At 45.9% G+C, this 23,257-nt stretch overlaps 1 protein-coding gene across 9 annotated transcripts in view; it reads right to left on the bottom strand.

The window, feature by feature from the left end:
- The window catches only part of PHACTR1 (phosphatase and actin regulator 1), a 551,546-nt gene that overhangs the window by 362,117 nt on the left and 166,172 nt on the right, over nt 1–23,257 (bottom strand). The gene's annotated exons all lie outside the window — the stretch shown is intronic.

Genomic DNA, 23,257 nt, shown 5'->3' with positions numbered 1-23,257 from the left:
GGGTGATTATATGACTTCAATGTCTCAAAATGATGGCTTCCATTCCTACTCCCCATACCATCCCTGTACTAGAAAAGCAAAATCATGCTGCATTTATTCATTTGATGTCTATTAATCACTTACTGTTTGCCAGGCAATTGACAGATGTTGTGAGCATGTGATGAGTAAGATTCAGACTCTGCCATTATGGAATTTACAATCTTCTTAGAGCAAGAAGGTAACAGACAGATACATGGGCTGTTTCAGTGTGGTGTAATGGGTGATGGGTTAGAAGTACACACAGGTGCTCTGGGAGAAGACAAGAGGCCACCCTCGCAGCCTCAAGGGGCTCCAGAAGGTTTTTCTGGGGAGGCTGTATGAGGATATGTAGATGATGATGCAAAACAGTGGGGTAGCTGGGTGGGAGGTGTGATTCAAGCCCAGGGAACAGCATATGCAAAGGGCTTGGGGTCAGACACAGCAAGGCAGGTACCCCAGTCCTGTGCTGTGCAGGGGAGCTGGCGGACATGGAAGGGTGGAAAGGTGAGAGGGGGAGGGCAGAGGGAACATCACGGAGCCCATGCTGAGGCGGTGTAGGCTGAAAGTGATGGGAGGTCCTGACAGCAGGGAAGGATTGCAGTATAGACAGAGTTCTGGCTGGAGCGGGGAGAGCGGGTCAGTGTGCCTTGTTGGGGTGGGGGTGTGAGGGGATGGCTGTGAAGGACCATGCAGGCTGCCTGAGTAAACCCACGGAAGCCACTCTCGGCTGAATGTTCGTGTCCCTTCTCTGGTTGATCCCTGACCCAGACTCAGATGTTGAAAGCTAATCTTTGATTCAGTGACATTTAGAGGTGGAAGTCTTTGGGAGGGGATCACCTCATGAGGGTGCGACCCTTGTGAATGGGATCCGTGCCCTTATAAAACAGATCCCAGAGAGCTTCCTCATCTCCTTTTGTCATGAACAGCTGTAGTGTGGACCAGGAAGCGGGTTCTCACCAGACAGAAATCTGCCGGCACCGTGACCTTGGACTCGCCAGCCTCCAGAATTCTGATAGATACATTTCCGTTGTTTATAAGCCACACATAGGGGTAATCTGTCCTAGCAGCCAGAAGGGATGGAGACAGTAGCCAAGATTGAAAGTGGGGATGTGTCTGAGACATTTAGGAAGTAGATTTGATGGATAAAGTGGCTCGGTCCTCCAGAGTGATGGCCAGGTTTCTGGTTTGGCACAGGGGCTCTGGGGATTGCCTCCTGGAGACACACAGAATATATGTTGCCTTTGTCATAGACGTGAGAACATGGAAGTTGCTGAGGGTGAGTGTTAGAGCTGAGCTCTGGACGTGCTGCGATTGTGGGGTCCGTTGGGCACATGGTTTCAGGGTTCAGGAGAATGATTAGGGGAGCGGGGTGGGAGTAGTTTCAAGAGTTCACAGCTGGTCTTTGGAAGCGTGGAATTGGGTGGGTCCCACCGCGGAGACGCTACAGAGGGTAGAGGGAAGGGTTGAGAGCAGGGCAGGGCCTAACCACAAGGTTTACGGGAACCAAGGAAGCAAAAAAGGACCCAGGAATGGCCAGAGAAGTAGGAAAAAAATCCCGAGAGAATGAGGTGTCCTGAAGTCAAGGAAAATGGCGTGTCAAGGAGAGAGATACCCACAGAGCTAAACGCTACCCGAAAAGTCAAGTGAGGTAAAGACGGCAAAGTGCCTATTACATTTTGGAACAAACACATTTTTGTCCTTTTGGCTGGAGAGATTTCAGTGGCGTGATAGAGGCCGAAGCCAGAGAGAGGATATAAGTGTAAGTGGGGAAATGGATACTAACAGTGAGGTGACCTGTGCCTGTGTGTACGCACACACGTTATATGTGTGTATGCATGCACATGTGTGTGTGTACACACGCACGTGTATATGTGTGTGTGTTTGGGTGAGGGCCCCTGGCAATCATAACAGGGTGTGGGATTGAAGGAGGCTTTATTTTCCTGCCTGGGAGGAACCAGGCACGTTTAATGCCAATGGAAATATTCTGGCAGGAAAGGTCGTGAACTATTTTCCATGTCCCTTATGTAACAAAGGGACACAGAAACCAAGGGTTTGATGATGATCCTTTTATTATCCATTTCAATCAGGTGTGCTTTCAGAAAGGTCTCCTAGAAGAACGTATGTGATCATCTCGATTTTCGAACTCGTATTGGAAGCCAACCTTTCTACACCTGCTGCTGACCCAGTGAGCAGATGGGGACGGAATTCACCGTCACGGCCAGCTGCTCTCCGGCAGGCACGCTGGGAGCTTAAACCTCTACATCAAGAAGACTTCATAGAACTTTTGGTTCCTTCACTTTGAATTCTGCCCTTAACACATTGGAGAAAGACGCAAACCTGACCTTTCTCGTTCTCCAGGGGTCCCCCCACCAAGACAAGCCCTTCATAAATTGCAGCCGCGATACTCAAAAGACGAGAAAGAACCGCACAGATCAAAACCAATTGTGTGGGAAGAGAAACATATAAGGAACTGTCACTTCACTGCAGTTTTAAAAATGAGACGTTTTATTCCCCAAAGAAATATGGCTAGAGCTGTTTTTGGCACTAGAGAACGTTTTCTGTTGTTTACTTTTATTTTTAACTAGAATCTCCTGGGGAGCAGGGACTACATCCAATGCCCTGAGCTCCTTTCCGGCCCATGGGACTGTCTGGCATTTTGGTCCCATGTGAAGCATTTAATTGCACCTTGGGGGGTGGCGGGTTGCGGGGTAAGAGATCTGGGCATGCTCCGTTCAGACGGCATTGCTCAGACGTCTGGAACATGCGAAAGGAGAGCAAACAGTAATCAGGCTAAGGAACTCTCGAAGGAATATGATTCTCCGAGTCTGAAGAATCCGGGAGAAGCTCCTTCATCAATCTCCCAAATGGTGCTCAACCAATTACAAGGCATATATGTAGTTCCAAAGTCAATTTCCTCCACCGGGCAACTGGAGCCCGTTTTAATACCTGCATCCGGTTATAGGGATAATGGCTGCTAATGGGTTTGCTGTATTAGAACAGAGAGACGTCGTCCTGGCATTGTGTGCACAAGGATCAGGGGTGCTCTATGTACAGTCATTACGGTATTGGCAAGTTGTCTACATAGATGGTCTCTCTGCTCGCATTACTTACGTTGTTAATTCCCAAAAATAGCCCTGAGGGGTTCCAATTAGCCTGAGGATGCAGAGTGTCTAAGCAGCTAGGGTAGTATGTTCATCCTGACCACGCACACTCAAGAAGGGTTTCTTTACTGGGGCTGTTTCCCCTCTTGGGAGGATCTCCCTGACCTGAAATCTGGGGGTAATTCCATAGAAAGTAGAGTTTCTCTATCCTGGCTGCACTTTGACTTACCCTGGAGTTCTGGAAAATAATGTGAGTGAGACCCCCCGGAGACCAGTTAAGCCAGAATCTCTGGGGGGCAGGGACCCAGGGCATCCCTAGTTCTAAAATTTCCCCACGTGATTCTAACTTGCAGACAGACCTGAGGATCATAGATTACAGTTCTGAGGGAGAGGATGTCACATTGGTCTTGTTCTGATGCGTAAAATTTGCACAAACGTGGCAATCTTCTATATCAGAGCTTGTGCTTTATCTGGCAAGAGGTCACTAACATTGCTGCGGCTGACTTATAATCGCTAGGTTGACAGAGGGACCCCTCTACTGTGATGCTAAATGGTAAAACTCACACAACTCCACTGTCTTCGCTTTTTGTGGTTTTGTTAATCATAAAGTAGAAAGAATCCTGATATCGGATGAGAGTAGGTGTTAAATAGAGGATATCCCCAAAGTGAAATTGTAGGCATTCATTCGCTTATTTAAAGCAATTATGCACATTGCTTATTCATATTCATTTAACAACTATTTCCATTTTTTAGGTTTCTTTTTTCTTTTCCAAGTTTTTTTTAAAAGATTTTATTTATTTTATTTGACAGAGATTACAAGTAGGCTGAGAGGCAGGCAGAGAGAGAGAGGAGGAAGCAGACTCCCTGCTGAGCAGAGAGCCCGATGCGGGGCTCGATCCCAGGACCCTGGGATCATGACCTGAGCCGAAGGCAGAGGCTTTAACCCACTGAGCCACCCAGGTGCCCCTTTTTCCAAGTTTTTATTTAAATTCTAGTTAGTTAACATACAGTGTTTCAAGCGTAGAATGTAGTGATTCATCACTGGGATAGGACACCCAGTGCTCAAGACAGCAAATGCCCTCTTTAATGCCCGTCACCCATCCAACCCACCCCCTTCCATCAACCCTCAGTTTGTTCTCTACCATTAAGAGTCTCTTATGGGGGGGTGCCCTGGGTGGCTCAGTAGGTTAAGGCCTCTGCCTTTGGCTCAGGTCATGATCCCAGGGTTCTGTGATCGAGCCCCCCGCCCCCCTCCACCTCTCTGCCTACTTGTGATCTCTGTCTTTCAAATAAATAAATAAAACTTAAAAAAAAGTCTCTTACGGTTTTCTCCCCCCTCTTTTTTCCTTTCCATATGTTCATCTGTTTTGTTTCTTAAATTCCACACGACTGAAATCATAGGCCATTTGTCTTTCTCTGACTATTTCACTTAGCACAATACCCTCTAGCTCCATCCATATGGTTGCCAATGACAAGACTGCATTCTTTTTGATGGCTGAGTAATATTCCATCAACACATACACGACATCATGATCCATTCATTTATCAGTGGATACTTGGGTTGCTTCCATATCTTGGCTACTACAAATAATGCTGCAAGAAACATAGGGGGCTTGTATCTTTTTGAATTAGCATTCTTCTGGTAAATGCCTGGTAGTGCAATAGCTGGGTCGTGGGGTTAGTTCTATCTTTAACTTTTTGAGGAACCTCCGTACTGCTCTCCAGAGTGGCTGCACCTGTTTGTGTTCCCCCCAACGGTGTAAGAGGTATTTAACAGCTACTTTCAGAGACCCTTCAGGGTCTAGGCTCTAGGTTCTAGACTCCAGGACTCTAGCAGCGAATGAGGAAGAGACTTTCACATCTTTCTGAAAGGAAGTTTAAAAAGAACACGCATATAATGATACCACTTTTGTGACAAAGATGCATAAAAACATGGATGATACACATCAAAAGAACATCAAAATAACTATCTCAACAGTTATCTCGGTGTGATGGAATGAAAGACAATTTTAACTTTCATTTTTTGGATTTTTTTCCTATGCTGGGCACTTGTCATTCATGCAATTTTGTATATAAGATAGATATTCCATTCCGTTTCTCGGATGCCCCACAGCTCTCGAGTGACTTGTCAGAGAGCAGGACTTGTCTCCCTGTCATGGGGTGGGGGACAGCGCCGCTGGCTGCAACATCAGCTAGAAGCTGCACAAGGTCAACAGCAACCTGGCAAAGCAAACCTGACCGGTGAGGTTTAAAGCATATTCAGTCATAATTACAATAATACTCTTGGGCTTTCTTCCTCTTTATCAGCTTGATTTTCTATGCGAGGACCCGAGACAGGGGCTCAAAAAGTACGTTGGTAAGCGACGGCGTGATCACAAGGCGGGTTAACGGGTGGGGAATCACTCACATGCAATATTAAAAGTAGCCGCGAGATGGCGATAGAGTTTAAAAAGTGAAGTAGGGGATTTCAAGAAAAAACCCCACAGGTTCTGAACCGAAGATGTGCTCCTGTGCAAATCGCCATTAAAGGGAGCTGAGGGCGCAGGCTATCTCCCACCTGCGGAGTCTCCCGTCCCTTGACCCTGCTCCGCAGCCAGGGTGTCGAAACGTTGGTTCCAAGAGACTGATGTTTCCACTGTGTAGCTGCAGAGGCCCAGCGGCACAGCGGGCCACCTGGGGGAGAGACGGTGGTCCCCAAATGCAAGTTCTTAAAGTCATACATCTAACAATGAAAGGGTCACAGAGCTAGCACGCATGGACCTAGAACCGTCCGCGGATTAGCCAGCTCGTTTACGATGTATCTTGCTGCTTCACAAATTTTCCAACTATTCTGTTGTTATTATTGCGGTAGCAATTTCTGTAGAGAATCTGGAGCGGTAGGGTGGGCAGGAGAATCTTAGGCAGCAATTGTCTCCTGCTGACGAATGAGTGTTTATTGAAAATTTGCTGCTCTCCTTGACTCTGATTTTGGATTTTAATTCATAGCATTGGATGCAAAGAGTACAGGCACTGGAGTCAGACAGCCCTTAGTTTGGCTCCAACTTTGCACAGGACTCTGTTCCCTTTTGAGCTCCTGGCTTTCTCACCTGTCCAGGGGGGCTTACGGGAGGAGTTGGGGTGATCGTGTTTATAAAGCGGTCAGCGTATAGGAGAGGCTGGAATAATGGGATTTCCCTTCCTTTCCAGTCCCATTTTTAGCCACATTACTGGCCTTGAGTGTTGTTGCCTGGACACTCTACACTGTCAAGACTCCATACGTTTTCCTCTCCCTCTTAACCCTCTGGAAGCCTCTATCCTCCTTTGGCTTAAGAAATCCTAGCATTACCTCAAAGCCTGGTTCCAAAGCCTGTTTCTTCCTCACAGCCTATCACCCGTCCCTAAACAGCCTTCTAATGAAACCTACTCTCCTTTGCTATTGTCATTCATTTGACTCGTACAACTTGTCCTACTCAGTGCTGGTGGTTGCCCCCACTCCACCCCCATTGTGGATTCCTTGAGGACACAGGTCATGATGCTGTCTCAGCACCTCATATCTGACCAAGCAGAAGGAAGAGCTTTGATTAATCACATTACCCTGAAAAGGAAAAATATGTCTGAGACAGTGACGGCCATCGCTTCTGCTCTGCTTTACCATTAACTCAAGATACAGTCAAAGAAAACGAAACGTTGTAAGAGACTGTATTATTTTCATCACCAAAGTGGGCCCTGCATATGAGGATTTTGCAACCAAGTCCCCAAACCTCCCACGTAACTATAAATCCATATGGGTGTGTATGTCTCACTGCTTCCCTCTGACAGACCCAGAGCATTTCTCTCCTAATTCGATCCAGATTTGAAGAGCCACTATCCAGGCAAGACAAGTTATGCATGTGTAGCCTATTATTTGCATAAGGTGAAGCTCACATTAAATATATTAAATCATAAATGAGCGGGACACTGCCCCAGGCTTTTCAGTTTTTACCATGAGGACCATTTTCTCTAATGGGCTCCTTTGGCAAAGACCACTCGCTTTGACAAGATGGTGCAAACTAAGCAAAACTTCGTGCCCGCTCCCATCCTTCGGGTGACAATGGAAGAGGAGTTCCATTTTCCAGGACTTTGTTGGGACAGGTTGAGGGTTCCTGGGGAGCACTACAACATTCATATATTCAATATGAATTTTTAGCATACTCATTTAATAAGCTAGTAGTTTTATCGGAAAAACGTGTTTCTCATGCAGACACCGAATTCTACTTGGGCGTGATGGTGGAAGAGCTAACAGAAGCCCTGTGGGTATTATCTCATTCGATCCTCCCAACACCCTAAAAAGCAGGTCTATTGTTATGCCCTTTTTACAGATGACACTTGGGGAGTTAAGTGGCCTGCTGAGGGTTACACAGCCAGCAGGTGGATGGAATTCACGCCCAGTTTGATTTCGGGGTTAACTATTATTTATGTGCCAAATCCTGAAAGGCTTTTGGTAAAACCAGATTCTTTTTGTCTCAGTTTTATAATCCAATCAAGGATGGGTTGCATGTTTATACAGACTTTGAAAAATGTGGTCAGGGGGCACAAATTCTGTAACAGGAGCACCAGGCCTTTCAGGAACTTTGTAGGAGGAACAGGGGAACCAGGAAGGCTTTTGGAGAGCAGTGTAATTACAGGATGAAATGCAGGAGTTATCTGGAGTAGCCTATGGTTAGGTTTGTCCAACAGAAGGCTCTAACTTAGGTAGCACCGTGAAATTTCAGTTCTTTCTTTCTTCACGAAAATGCATCCGTTTCTCAAGCCATGTAAGGACACCATCATTTTCGTAATAAAATCAAATTGTTAGGGTAGTCTCCATTCACTTTGGCATTCAGCTCACATTTGAGGAACCCAGGGAAAGGAGGGCACTTAAAAAGATTAGGGTTAAGGTATGGATTAAATGACAAGGAACATCATTGCCACCCTCTTGAGCTCAATAACACGATCCGTAAATCGTGTACTCAATAACAAGTACCTAGTTCTCCATACGGATCACCCAAGTGTCACATGATGATATTGGAAATGCTGATTTTTGCTTTTTCCAGAGGAAATTGGTACCACTTTGGAAAGTGTTCTTTACTCAAACCTGAGGAATGAAGGCTTATACTTGCATATGTAGAGTGCAAAATGATTTTTAAAATACTTTTTTGTTTAAAAAGTAAAATGATGAAGGAAGTGAACCAGTGATCTACAAAAGTCTTTCAATGTTCTATGGCAAAGGAAGGAAGATGGGTATTCACTTTGTCACTTAAGGACTTGCTGAATGTCCACATTATTGTTGGTGGCTGCGACAGAACAGCAAACAGAAGAGACAAAGGCAGTTGGACTCATAAGCTTAGGAAAGAGAGGGGAAGACAGCTATTGAACAGTAAAGAGAGTAGGCAAATTATTATGAAAATTTATTGGTGACAAAGTGCTATTTGTAAAAAGAACGAGCAGAGAGCAGGGTCAGAAGGACCCAAAGTGTTGGGGCCGTTTTCGTGGTCAAACATGGTGACCAGCCCCTGCCTCCCCGGGACGGTGATACTTGAGTAAGTGAGGGAACCGACCAAGCAGATGTCCAGGGGAAGAACATTTCAGGCAAAAGGAAGAGGATGCCTGGAGCGAAGGCCCTAAGATGGCAACGTATTTGGTTCCAGGGAAAAGGAGGGCAATGAAGCCGGAGCAGAGTGAGTGAAGAAGGAGGGAGAAGGAAATGGGGGTATCGGGGCCCAGACCAGGCAGGACCTTGTAAGTGATCGCAGGGGATTGCTCTGAATGAAAAGGGAGCCCTTGCAGCTTTGGGGAAGAAGAAATACACCGCCTGATGTCTGATTTCAAGGGCTCACTCAGGCTGCATACTGAGAAAAGCAGGTGAGCAGGGCGTAAGTGGGAGGGCGGTCCAGGGAGTGGGGCAGGATCCCAGGTGATCTGAGGGGATTTGGACGAGGTGGTAGCAATGAAGGCAGAGAAACTGGCAAGAGGGACCTTCATAGGTGGGACCACGTGTTTGTAAGATTCCTCCCAACAAAGCTCACCTCTAATTAAGCTCTGCTAGTCTGGGAATAATTTTTTTTTTTTTTTAAAGAGAAATTGTGGGGCATCTGGGTGGCCCAGTTGGCTTAGCATCTGTCTTTGGCTCGGGTCATGATCTGAGGGTCCTAGGATCGAGCCCCGAGTCGGGCTCCCTGCTCAGTGGGGAGCCCGTTTCTCCCTCTGCCTCTCACCCCTTCTAGTGATCTCTCTCTCTCATGCTCTATATCAAATAAATAAAATCTTAAAAAAAAAAGAAATGGAACTACAAAAAAAAAAGAAGAAGAAACTGAACCACAAAAAAAAAAAAAAAAGAGAGAGAGAGAAACTGAATTACAAGAGTTTTGCTGTAATCATATTTCAAGTCTATCTTTCAGTTATCTGATTTATTAAAGGAATGAATCAGTGAAAAAAAGAACTTTAGATGCATCAAAATGGCACTGGGTAACACTGAAACACTGGCTAAAGGAAGCCTGTTTGGCTCATCAGTAAATCTTACTCGCTGCCATCTGCTCCCAGATGTCCCAGAAATTTGAGAGAAGGCTGACAAAACCACTTCGATTTCTTTCCCGGCCTCCAACGTACAAAGTGAAAGAGTTCTGGAACCCTGGTGTCAGATTAGCATTTATTCCCAAGTATCATAGTTTCTTGACATTTGTAATTCTCCAAGCATGCCCTGGCTGGTATGCATTTGATCATTAAATGTCGTTGTGATAGATAGAGATAGAAATATAGATACATGGAGCCACTGTATAGATACAGAGACTTTCTGAAGGTACTGGAATCCAGTAACTATCTGCTTTCCACACCCTTTGTCTGTGGGAAAGACACTTTATGTCTTTGACCTTGATGTGACCTGCTGTGGACAATGAAATATAATTGAGTACAGCATACATCTCATGAGGCTAAAGCCATAAGAGGCATTGTATGTTCCCCCCACCTGCTGTTTTCCTCTCATTAGACTGGTTTGCACCAGAGAGATCCCTCCAGCATGAGTTCTGAAATAGAGACACATGGGACAGAACCATAGCTGGCGAGAGAGCCCACACATCACACGAGTGAGAAACAAATGTTGCAAAGTATTGAAATGTTGGAGTTGTTACCGCAGCAAAGCTAATACAAAGTCATTCTGCATGGGTGCATTTTCTAATTAGCAGAAGGGTTTTTTTCTTAGAGGGCAAATCTAATTAAAAACATACTTTTTGGGGCTCCTGGGTGGCTCAGTCATTAAGCATCTGCCTTCAGGCTCAGGTCATGATCCCAGGGTCCTGGGATCAAACCCTTCTCCCTCTCCCTCTGCCATTCGTCCTGACTCTTGCCCTCGCTCTCACTCTCTCTCGCTCCCAATGAACAAATAAAGTGATCTTAAAATAAAAATAAAAATATACTTTACTTATCAAAACTATATTACTCAACGCATGGCCTTTAGGAAGAGTTAAATAAGATTCCTTTGTAATGATCTTGGGTTTTTTGACATTTATGATTAATTATAAAATGCTAGTCTAGATATAGTTTATCAAAATTTGGATTTCTGGGGGCACCTGGGTGGCTCAGTTGGTTGGACGACTGCCTTCCACTCAGGTCATGATCCTGGAGTCTCCGGATCAAGTCCCGCATCCGGCTCCCTGCTCAGTGGAGAGTCTGCTTCTCCCACTGACCCTTCTCCACTCATTCTCATTCTCTGTCTCTCTCTCAAATTAATAAATAAACAAATATCTTAAAAAAATTAAAAAAAATTTGGATTTCTGTTTAAAACTTTTCTACTAAATGCCATGTTTCTTAAGATTGGGAATAGCGCTGTACCCGTCTTTGCATCCCCACCTCCTAGAATGATATCTGGCACACAATGGACTTACTAGTTCTTGTTGGTACGCGTGGCTATGTGAAGCCCCTGGGGGATTACTGCTTCTGTGACTGAAAGGTGATATTCCATGGGTGGGCGCTGGTGGATGGCAGGGGTCAGTGATGGATTGGAGGAGGAAGACTATGGGCATTTAGCTTGGCTGACAGTCTGGTGCTGGCCAGGAAGATTCGGGAGGAAGAACAGAAGAGCTTGTGAGCCGCATGTCACAGTTCAGAGGACTCAGCAGAAAGTAGTGACCTATTATTTTTTTTTTTACAAGAGGTATTTATTTGAGAGAGCGAGCGAGCGAGCAGGGGGAAGGCCAAGAGGAAAGAGAGAGAGAAGCAGACTTTCTGCTAAGCACAGTTTGATGTGGGGCTCGATCTCATGACCCTGAGATCATGCCCTGAGCTGAAATCAAGAGTCTGATGCTTAACTGACTGAGCCCCCCCGGCGCCCTGAAAGCAGTGATTTATTAAGCTTCTAATACTGTTAGCCATTCTCCCTACTGTCTTCAGGCACTGAGCGTCCTGGCACACAAGTCAGGATACAGTCCCCTGTCGGTGCCTGGTTAAAGGAGCCGAGAACTCGAAGAGGAGGGGGACAGGTGGTGTGGAGTTTGGCGGGCTCAGGAGAGGCCCTGATTCCCCAAACTTGACAGGAGGGCTGGCAAGCTAGAGGAAAAGGGGGCATCCTGGGGCTGGCCGACTGAGTGGGACTGCATGTGGCTGGCGGGAAAGTCTCCAGCTCATAAAAAGAGAAGGAGAAGGTGAAGGTGAAGGTGAAAGAGAAGAAGCCATCTTATCCCATGGCACCGCACACTGCTCTGAAACCAACAGACTCCCTTCGGGACGCCATGCTTAGAATCAAACTTTTTGGCCTCATGATCTACATTCCCTTATTCCTCCCTCTACTGGTTTTTTCGTTTGTTTTTGTTTTTAAGTGACAGCTAAAGCATTATTTGGCTCTGCCTTCCTTAAGTTCCCACCTGCCTCAGAATGGTGACTCACCCCAGCAGGGCAAGCACCAGATATGAATAATGACTGAGCAAGTGTCCGCTCACCCCACCGTCCAGCCCCCTCCCTCTACACCAAGCACTGTCGGAAGCTGTTCCCCAGCTCTCTCTTTGGGTTCTCTGCTTGGGTCCATGTTGTTTGGAATTCATCCTGGTAACTGGAGCCCTATACTGTTATGACTTTTGGCCTCAATGGCTCACTTAACTTTAAAGCTAGGATTTCCATTCACTGAGGAAGCCTGGCTAGCCATCTCTTCTCTTTCTCCTTTGCTTCCCCAGCAAAGCACTGTTGCGGGAATCACAGATGAAGCCTTCGAGAGCTGAAATTCTGCATGGCCTTGCAGAAGTTCCTTCCTCGGCCTACTTCTCTCAGTTATTCATCTGTGAAATGGGCAGAAAAATACTACCTCCCAAGAGTTTTGGACATTTAACATGAAAAAAAAAAAAGTATTTAAAGTGGTTAGTACCAACAAGCATTCAGTAAAGACGTTTATAATATTAGAAACTATTATTGAGATACTTGTCTTTAATATGGGAATTGCCAAATATTAAGAGTGCCCTTTTTTGGGCGCCTGGGTGGCTCAGTGGGTTAAGCCGCTGCCTTCAGCTCAGGTCATGATCCCAGAGTCCTGGGATCGAGTCCCGCATCGAGCTCTCTGCTCAGCAGGGAGCCTGCTTCCCTCTCTCTCTCTGCCTGCCTCTCCATCTACTTGTGATTTCTCTCTGTCAAATAAATAAATAAAATCTTTAAAAAAAAAAAGAGTGCCCTTTTTTTAAAATAAAGATTTTATTTATTTATTTGACACAGAGAGAGAGAGACCACAAGTAGGCAGAGTAGCAGGCAGAGAGAGAGAGAGGGGGAAGCAGGCTCCCTGCTGAGCAGAGAGCACAAACGGGGCTCGATCCCAGGACCCTGAGATCATGACCTAAGCCGAAGGCAGAGGCTTAATCCACTGAGCCACCCAGGTGCCCCTTAGAGTGCCTTTTTAACTTGAAGCATTATTCTTCATTTTCAGGAAGGTGTAAGTTTTTTCCATTTGAATGTGTTTTTTAGCAATAGGACAAAAAGTTTTAATGTGAGGACTATACATTCCTGTGATTTGTTTCATCATAATGCAACAACGATCCAACATTGTACAGTCACAGTAGAATCGGAGAACTCGTTTTCATTTCATTAAGCTTCCTTGGACAGGGTTTTAAATGGTCAGTTGTGTTCTTATATCCTATTTCCTGTATTCCTGTCACCAGATGAGATCCTCACTCATTTTCCATGTCGTCGGAATGTAGATAAAGAGCACTATCTTCTCTCAGAATAAAGCCACAGAAGTGGCTATGTCACAGTGAGGGACATGCTCAAACATCTTTCTGGTGAAATGATTCATAAAATGAACGCTTTGAAGGGAGTGGCACAGAGACAGAAAGAAAATGGAGCTCTGCCATTTCTAAAGCCAGACTACAATTTAAAACTTCAAAGTGAGATAAACAGGCAAAGTCTCCAACATCCCCTGTCCTAGCTTACTAGAAAAGCAATTTTCCAGATAATGGGAATTCTCTGATCAAAGACATGCAGGCACTTCCCTTTAAAGGGGTCAAGTGATAAATGTCTACATAAAAATGACCAAATTAATAAATCCCTCAGCATTTCGAGAGCCTGCAAGGCATTTGGACAGATGCTTGTGGGTAGCCCTCCCAACACAACCCTCTCAAAAGGCACCTGAGGAACCTGGAGTCAGATATGAGTGTCTCTTCACCATATTTCTGTCTGGTCTGGACTCAGGGAGAGTCCAGGAACCCTTCCTGCATGCCACAGAATGGTGTGGTAACCTTACTTCAATCTGTAGATTTGAGCAAACCTTGGCCATGCCCTTGGATGTGCACTGTCTCCAGGTGAGTCCCAAGGGAATGATGTTAGAATCACTAGACCTCACGAGGGCTTTCCACAGTACAGAAGCTCCTATTCATCCTTCAGAACCCTACTCCGCCATGCCTGGGTGGGTCATCCCATTAAGTGACTGACTCTTGGTTTCAGCTCAGGTCGTGATTTCTGGGTCATAAGATCGAGTCCCAAGTTGGGCTCTGCACTTAGCACCAAGTCTGCTTGAGATTCTCTCTCTCTCTCTCTCTCCTTCTGGCCCTCCCCACTGCTCTCTCTCGAAAATAAACAAATCTTAAAAAAAAAAAAAAAAAGGTACTCTGATCACTGCTTGATTATCCAGGACAGCCCAGTGGTCCCTTTATCTGGCACTCTTATTAGAATATGTTAAGCCATCCAGTAATTATTTATGATTAGTATTTCTTTTATAAAACTGAGTCACTAGAGAGAAGGGATCTGTGTGTATGTGTGTGTACAGTATGCACAGTACCCGGGAATGACAGGGCTTCAGTGGGGAATGAATGAATGAATGAATGAATGGCATACTAGTGCCATGTTAAGGTGTAAGAAATCCTAAGAACTCAACAATCTAATGCTGTGATTTTTCTGGAATAAGTCACAGTGCTCATCTCTGGGTATATATGATCTCTTTAATGAAAGTTTGTGCTAATTTACAAACGTACAAAAAGAAATGAAAATGGAAATAAAATCCATAAAGATTTACTGCGCAGAGCACTATGCCAGGTACTGGAAGATAAAAGGGTTTGGAGTAGGTCCTGCCCTTACGATCTGCTGTGGGGATGTGTGCCTGTGGGCGTGTGTGTGTGTGTGTGTGTGTGTGTGCACGCAGAGATGAAAGCGTGTGTGTCCTATATTCTTAACCGGACAGGACTTGATGAAACCAAAGGAAAGTGCAAGCGAAAAGAGCATGGTGATATGCAGGAAGACAGAAAAAGGAAGAGAAATAGGAGTCCATCAGCCCCAGGCCCCAGCTTCACCAACCTGCCCCAGCTGTCACCTGGGATGGGACGAGGGCACAATAGGACCAGCCCATCTCCAGAGAGCATGAAACTCGGGGAACGCAACTCCCTCGAGGCCTGGAGTTTGGGGCATTTCTTCATTTCTACTTCTCTGCTGTGTGATTTTTTTTTTTTTAATCTTATAACTTTTTTTTTTTTTTTTTTAAAGCTTGATGTTCTTGTTTGATATATTTAGGCTGCGTGCCATGGACCAGGCTCCCCCATAGGCAGGGGCTGGGGCGGGGGTCCCCCTGCCAAGCGCCATCTCCGTAAATCTGATTTATCACTTGGGGAACCTGTGCGGACCCTGCTGTTGGCAGCGGTATCCCGCTAGAGTCATTAAGCTTCCTGCTGGTCCAACGCCTCCTCCAAACAGGTGCTTTCAAAGGCCTTTGCGTGAGGTTCCAGGAGACCCATTAATCACCTCTCAATGGGTGTGCACAAAGCTGTCTTGTTACATCTGGGATAATAAAATCACTTTCAAGCGTTACTATACCAGCTCAGATTCATTTATTACATACTTCTAAGTGCCCTCAGCACCTTCTTATCCTACTGAAAACCTCACCAGGAAGGCAAGAGACCGGGAGCACCCCATTTTCTGGGGTTGGCTGCTGGGGTAAGGGTCTTGCTTCAACCGGGGGTTCGCCGATACGGCCACAAGAGCCCGAATACTTCTCTCTCCTTCTTCTATTTTCACTATTGTCATCTTTCTCTAATTTTCTCCATTTGCGTTAGATGCTCTATTTTGCACCTAAGTTGATTTTAAGCAGATGTAAAGATCTTTCCCTGTGCCAAAGGCATTAGTATCTGTTTTCATGTACTCTTGAATTTCTCTTCTTAGGTTTGAGGTTACGACCCTACGGTAATGTGGTCACAAGTCATCACAAAGTCATTCTGTGGATTCTGGTCGCCGGTGTCGTGGACCTGCTCATCCACTGGCCTCCCCTTGAGGACAGACATCCATCTTCTCCTTATTATGTCCCTTTTCTTGAGCATCTTGGGTCTCCTCCTCGTCATGCCTAATTCTCTCCTACAGAGGACCTACTTTCTCTCACATTCTTCTCCCCTTGAACTACCGTCTTACTTCTCAACCGCATTTCCCATTTCAAGATTGCCAGGGCTTGCAGGGAGCGGTACCTCCCTCCCTCCATCATCCTTCTCTCGGGCTGGAGCTCCCGGGTCCCAGCAAATGCTTCCTTCTTAGATTTTAGTCTCCCTCCTGTCTCTGTAGCACTTGGCCATGTTGAATTTTTTCTCTTCCTTCCTCTCTTCCTTCTCTTCTTTCCTCCCTCCCTCCTTTCCTTCCTTCCTTCCCTCCTTATTGCTTCCTTCCTTCATCTTTCTCTCCCCCACCTTCTTTCTGATACACCGTCTGCCCTTGGACTTCAGGACACTTCTGCATCTTGCCTCTTTTCCTACATCTCTGATCTCAATTTTGCTCCTCATCTCCGTCCTATTTCCTGCACCTTGGATGTTTCCAAGGGGCTGAATTGTAGCTTCTGTTCTTCTCCCTCATTCTCTGCCTAAATTCAACATTATAGTTTCACTTATTCAAATGCATTTATGTTTATTGCATTTAACACTGCTCAAGACCATTTGCTAAAGCTACTGTCCCTGCTTTGTCCCAGACCCTCTTCTGGGCTCTGGACCCAGCGGGGAAAAGGACCCTTTCCCTGTTGCCCTGGGGAGGCAGACTGTGAACAAGTGAACACACATTTCTCACAACTGCAGACGTTGGTGAGTGTTAGGAAGGAAGGAAAACAAGATGATGGGCTGGAGAGCGTGGGGGGCTACTGTCTTATCTTAGGGAGGTCAGGGATGGCTCCTTTTAGGGGGGGACGTTTGAGCTGAGCGCCGAGTGGTAAAGAAGCCATGGGCATTGCTGGGGAAGTAGTGTCTGGTGAGTGCAAAAGGGACGTACATGACATTTACACAGAGGACTCCGAACTCCGGGCCGCAGTTCAGGACTTGAAAGAGCTCCCATTCCCTCTCTTCCACTGCTTCCTGGCTGTTATTACTGTCACTGCGGGAACAGCTTGTCGACAACCATACTTTGTGACCGTGCCCCCCACAAGAGCCGGCTTGCTCTCATTTCTGCCTTGCCTACTTCCTAGGCTAGAAACTGACGCGTTACCTGGCACATATCATCGTCTTCTTTGCCGATGTTCAGTCCATCGGTGACAGTCCAGTGTCCTTTCTGTCCCTAAAGGGTCTCCCATCTCATGCAGCTCCTTGTTGTGACTCGCAGAGGGGACGAAAACTACCCTTCGGTGCAAATGCGCACTCTTGCAGGCTCAGTGCTTGGCTCATGTTGCCTGCAAGGTGGCAGTAACAGTCCTGTTATACAGATGGTGAAACGGAGGCTCAGTGTTCCCCGGAGATCAAAGCCTTCACTCCGCCTTTCTTCCTTTTAAAAAAAAATATCTACAGGAAAAAGACCTTATTTCCTAGCCTGATAAAGGAGACTGTAAATTTCCTTCTGAATCACAACTCACTCACCTCCTCCCTTCTCCAACATGAAATCTCTGATATCAATAAATTGATGTTGCTTTTACCCTTTGCATTTTCTCACCGTGACCTTCACCTTGACCTCCACGTCTGCAGTGCCTGGACCTTTTCTTTTTGCTTACTCAAATCTTGCTTAATCTCTGTTCCTCTTCTCAGGGATGTGCTCCCCGTTCACTTAGGCCATGAAAACACACATCATCTGTTACTTGGGGATCCACTGGTTTTTTGGGTCTTGATCATGCATACATTTCCTCAACTTAACCATGAGCCCACCTGTCTTCCTGCAGAGCATAGTAGCTAAAAGTGTGACCTCTAGATGACAGTCTCAGAGTTTGAACCCCATTTCTGTCCCTGACTGGTAGTGTGAACTCGAGTTCTGTTTCCTCATCAATAAACCGGAGTTGATGATGACTACAACTACTCAAAGTTGTTGTTGTCAAGTTTAAATAACTGATTGCACATAAGTGTGTAGCAAGCCCGGTACACGGTACACAATCAGTAAATGTTAGCTCTTTGCACCCTAGCTTCGTAAGGTATTTGGGGAATAATGTGGTCTCAATGAATATCCTTCCATTATTGACCCATTCACATCAATAAATACATACATGACAGTCTTCTGGCTCCGGTAAGGTTGGGGGAAAATACCCACGTAAGAACAGAAGAACTGCCACAGTGGGCTAGGTTCACCGCCTGTTTGTGAGAGAAGTGTGATACTGGGGTGAGGTCCAGGAGCCAGAACGGTTGCCTTCAAATCCTGACATGTTGCCTCTGCACTGTCTGATTTTAGCATCTGAAAAATGGGGATGATAATATTATGGGCTTCAGAGAGTTCTTGTGAGGACCCAATAAAGATAATAAATGTAAAATATGTGGCACTTAGTAAATGTTGGCTCTTGATATTATTGTGTGATGTTGATTTAGCCCTGAGTTAGTCTGACTGGGGCACAAAGGTCCTGAGGGAAGGGTCACAGATTAGGTTTGAAGGAAACCAAGAGGAAGGGAATAATTATAACATGAGTCTTCAGGGCGCCTGGGTGGCTCAGTGGGTTAAGCCTCTGCCTTCAGCTCGCGTCATGGTCTCAGGGTCCTGGGATTGACCCCCACATGGGGCTCTCTGCTCAGCAGGGAGCCTGCTTCCCCCTCTCTCTGACTGCCTCTCTGTCTACTTGTGATTTCTCTTTCTGTCAGATAAATGAATAAAATCTTTAAAAAAAAATGAACCTTGAAGCTTCTGGAGGATTCTGAAAGATTCCAGAGGATTCTGGGCACTTGGGAAAAGTGGGAGGAGGATGCAAACAGGAGCCCAGGAGTTTCTTAGAGCCTCCCGGTTGGCTGATTCTCAAGATTTTGCTGCAGGGTGCTACACCTGAATTGGCCGAGTGGCCTTGGACAATGACATTGTTCTCTCCTTAATCTTATTTCTCAATTTCCACATCCAGCTGAGCAAGACAGACCCTGGCTCTCTCCTCAGAGACCTTAACCCCTCCCAGGTCTCTCCTCTCTCCATCTGCCCTCGCTCCCCCCGCCCCCCCCCGCCCATCTCTGCTTTGTTTCAAACTCATAGTCCAAGTTTCTTGCTCAGACGATTGCCACAGCCTCCTAGAATTGTCACTGCTTTCGGCCATGTCTCTGTAATCTGCTCTACGTTTGAGCAATGTTAACCTGCTTGAAAAACATGACTGCAAGCAGGAACGTATTAAAATATTGAAACTGTGAGCCACTGCACTACATCTCCAGACTATTAACAACCCCCTGCTGCTACACGTGTCATCTCAACGCTGTTGATACAAGAAGAGGCAGAGGTGAAATTTTAAGTGGATGAAAGATTGATTGCATGGAGCCATAAATTCCAAATAAGTCCACTGAAAACAGTGCATCTGAATCTGTCTCATCCCCTTTTATTCACCTCCTCCTGTTTCAGACATTTCCAAAGTATAATATATAACACTTTAAGGACCCAGGGAAGTTAAGAGGGGGATGGGACAACTTAATGAGGCTGAACAGCACACAGGTGCTCTAAATATTTCAGAAGTGATTCAATTCTCTGAGGCCAACTCAATAATCCCCAGGGCAACCCCATTAGCAGGCTGAACTCCAGCTGCACTTGGAGATGCTGGCTCACCACTCAGCCCTTGGGCATACACAGCGTGGTATTTCTTTCCCACTTTTCCACGTGTGAGCTAGGCTTCCCTGCACGATGGCAAATCCCTCGTGGCAGGCACCAGGGACTCAGGGATTTACTTTCTTCTTCTAGCTCTACTGCCCATTGATTCTGTGACCTTGGAAATACTTCCATTTCAATTTCCCTCTCTCTCTCCAATAGAGGGTTGAATCATATCGGCGAGCCCCTGATGAGCAGCAGAGTTCTTCCCGAAGTTCATCATAACAAAGTTCATCCATCCATGCATTGGGATCAATAAATCTATAGGAGCTTATTATTGTCTTAATCCACTGATATTTCAAGCATCTATGATGTTGTGGGGATCATCAAATTTTGATTTATGGAGGATGTCCTAATGCACATGGCAAAACATTAGGTAAGGTCCTGAGATCCTCTGCTGCCTTGGTATTTACTCATCCTTTCATTTGATAAATATTCATTGAAGGCTCCTCCCTGGCCACTCTGCTAAGTGCTCGGGAATCACAGGTGCAAAGGTATGATAGGCTTCAAAAAGCAACAGACACTAAAGAGACCACTACAGTCCAACAGGATGTGAGTCGGAAACACATAATGGGACTTTCTAAAGGTTTCCATGAGTATATATCATGTGATCTCTCCCCACTCTGAGATAGGTACTCTGACCGTCCCCACCTGAGGAAGAATCAGCGAATGCTGGAGAATGAATGGATCTGGGTGGGAGAAGCCTGTGTCTGACTCCAAAGTCTGAATTCTTGGCACTGTACCCAAACTGCTCTGCTGGGCGGGTGGGCAGTGCAGCGGGATGGCTGACCGAGGACGCGAGGTTTGGAGGGAAACAGTGAAAGTGGCACAGCGTGGTGATGTAACGCATCCCACGAACGAGGAATAGTCTGCCAGGTAACCAGCAAGAAGGTCATTCCAAGAAGAAGTGAGAGCCAGTGCAAAGCCACACAAGTGTGAAGCCCCAGGGGACACCCAGGAACCAGCCAGAGTTCTGTGCCCTGAAACAGGGTGTGGGCCAAAGCTGAGGAGGAAAGGGGCAGACATCAGGACTCTGTGCACTCCAGTTCTGCTGCATGTGGGGTGGTCTGGTGCACGGGAGGTGTGGTCTCTTCCCGGCTGATTAGGACTGGATAGTGTGGATTATTCCATTGCACAGGGTTTACTTGTATTTTCTTCCAGACGATGCCTGAGTTTGAAAACTAGTTACCTTCACCTAAATTGACATCCAAACCTTTGATTTCCTCTGCTGAGCTTCAGAAGGAAACAGCCTCATAAACCCCAAAACATGACACATGATAGGCATGATAATCATACAACACGAATACGTGCGAGTCATTACACATTCACGTTTCACATTTCAAGAGCCTGTGGTACGCTCTTGATCTTGACACTGAAGGTTTGCTTGTGAGCCTTGCCTAAGGATGCTTCAGGCTTGGGGTATTTTTCTTGAGACAAATTTTGAGATCACTATTTCTGGGTCCCAGGCGGGCCTCTTTAGTCGGACTGCACCGATTACGTATATGCACACCCGGTCTGCGGGTGCTCCCCGAGAAGACGGTGATGTGTGTTCGTTCCCAAAGGCAGTGAGAATCTGAAGCTTGGAGGATTGTTTTCTTATTAGGGCAGAATTCTAACTCTGAAGTCTACTAGCTGTGTTATCAGCTTGGATGAGTCTCTTATCCTGCTTTTCACCTCAGTCTCCTGATCTGGAAAATGGGTATCATAATAACCACACAGGTGCAAGTATAGCTACTACTGTAAATAAGACACCCTTGGATGATTAAGAAGATTACAAAATTCATATGTATCTTAAGTTTAGAACAGTGCCAGGCACTTTGTAAGCAGCATGGGAAGATGCCTTCCTTGTATAGGGGGCCCCGCTGAAAGTGTGGGGGAAATCAGCCTTTGCCCTGCTTAATAAGCCCCAGGCCATGCAGAGGGCACCTTCTGCCACAAGCCCACTGAACCAATCCTGCTCGCAGAGGTGATGAGCTCGCCTGTACTCACTCACACCCCTTTGCCCTTTTCATTTGGTGAACATTGAGAAATGGTGGAGAAAACATTCTCAAAGCCTTCATCAGATGGGGTATAAATTGTTTCAGGCTTCCCATTCACGTTCTTAATATCCCTAGCTTTATTACAACGTTTGGCTGAAACATACACGGGGAGGGGGCTACTCCTGATTACTTCCCACAGGGTCCCTGGTCTTCCTCGTTCCACACTTATAAACAGAGCACAGGTAATTCACAAGCAACCTCTAAGGTGCATGTCATTGTGAGGGCATGTTTGGCCTCCATAGTCCCTCTCAGAAAAGCCTGAAACATGGGACAATGAAGGCCATGCTTACCTACCAAATTCTCCATTGATCTGAACTAAAAAAATCTCCATTGCTGCCTGGGGGCCTACACCAATCTCCACAAAAGTGATCGATTTCCAATGTTGGCCCCCAAAACAGGATAGCAACTGAACAGCACTGGGGGTCATACTTCTTTAGATGGGACTGGTAGCTTCCATTTCCAATCTGTCCAGAACAGGGCAAGAAATGGATGGGTTTTATTCTTAGGAGCATCACAGAACAGAATGTTGAAGAAAGCCCTTGCTGTGTGGTCAGAAGGCTGACTTGACTCTTGGTTCTGGGAGATCTTGGGCAAATCCACCCAGTTCTGCTCTTAGTGCTGAATGGGCCTCAGTGGGCATGAAACAGGATGAAGGCAGTGAGTTTCAGTGACTTGCCAAACATAACTGAGTTAGTAGTTGAGTGGGGACGCTCACCCTTGGCTCTTGGGTCAGGGCTCCAGAAGAACCAAGAACCCTATGGAGCCATGATGAGGGAGAGATTTTTTTTTTTTTTTTTTAGATAAATTGTAACATGCACTCTAATAAACAAATTAAATATATAGTCCCTGTATCAAGTTTTGGTGGGAATTCAATCCATATGTTTTCTGAGTCACTTGGAGTTAGCTCATCTAAATGTTATTTTTTTTAGAGCTATTGATTTCCAAAGTGTCCTTCAAGTTTGGTCCTTCACATAAGTTTTTTTGGGGGGGTGAGGTGGGGAGGTACAGAAATAGAAAGTTCTTTGCCAGGAAAAAATACATTTGAATGCCAGAGGATTTTAAATATTCTTTCAGATTCAATATTTGCCAAATCTTAGTTCTAATCCTCTACTTAAAAATAAAGGGGAGGAGGGGTGCCTGGGTGGCTCGGTTGGTTGAGTCCCTCTCTTGATTTTGGCTCAGGTCATGATCTCAGGGTTGTGAGATTGAGCCCCTCAGTGGGGTCCATGCTTGAGATTCCCTCTCTCCCTCTGTCTCTCCCCTGCCCCCCATACATGTGCACACACACACACACACACACACACACTCTCTCTCTCTCTCTCTCTCAAAACAAAGATAAAATTAAAAAAATAGAGGAGAGGGAAGGGATTATTCACAGATCCAACTCTCATATCAGCAAGCTGAAATAAGCAGAACATATTTGAAGTCACTCAAGTGACTGTTCTTACTTTCCTATAACATGGTAAGGATTTTGGAATGGGGTGGGTGGAGTTCGGCAATATTTCACATTTGTTATGGTTCAAAGAGAGTCCCAGCTGGATTTGCTCTTTTGTTTTGCAAGGGGTCCTTTTGGTTGGGTACTTAACATTGGATACTCTGAAAATGTGTCTCATCATCAAATTATTGCAGCTAAGGGAGAGAGGTACATGGTGGTGGCTTGGG

Source organism: Neovison vison, chromosome 1, assembly GCF_020171115.1.
Source record: "Neovison vison isolate M4711 chromosome 1, ASM_NN_V1, whole genome shotgun sequence".
NCBI lineage: Eukaryota > Metazoa > Chordata > Mammalia > Carnivora > Mustelidae > Neogale > Neogale vison.
The sequence above is the reverse complement of the archived record's forward strand: the minus strand, read 5'-3'. Positions and strand labels throughout refer to the sequence as shown.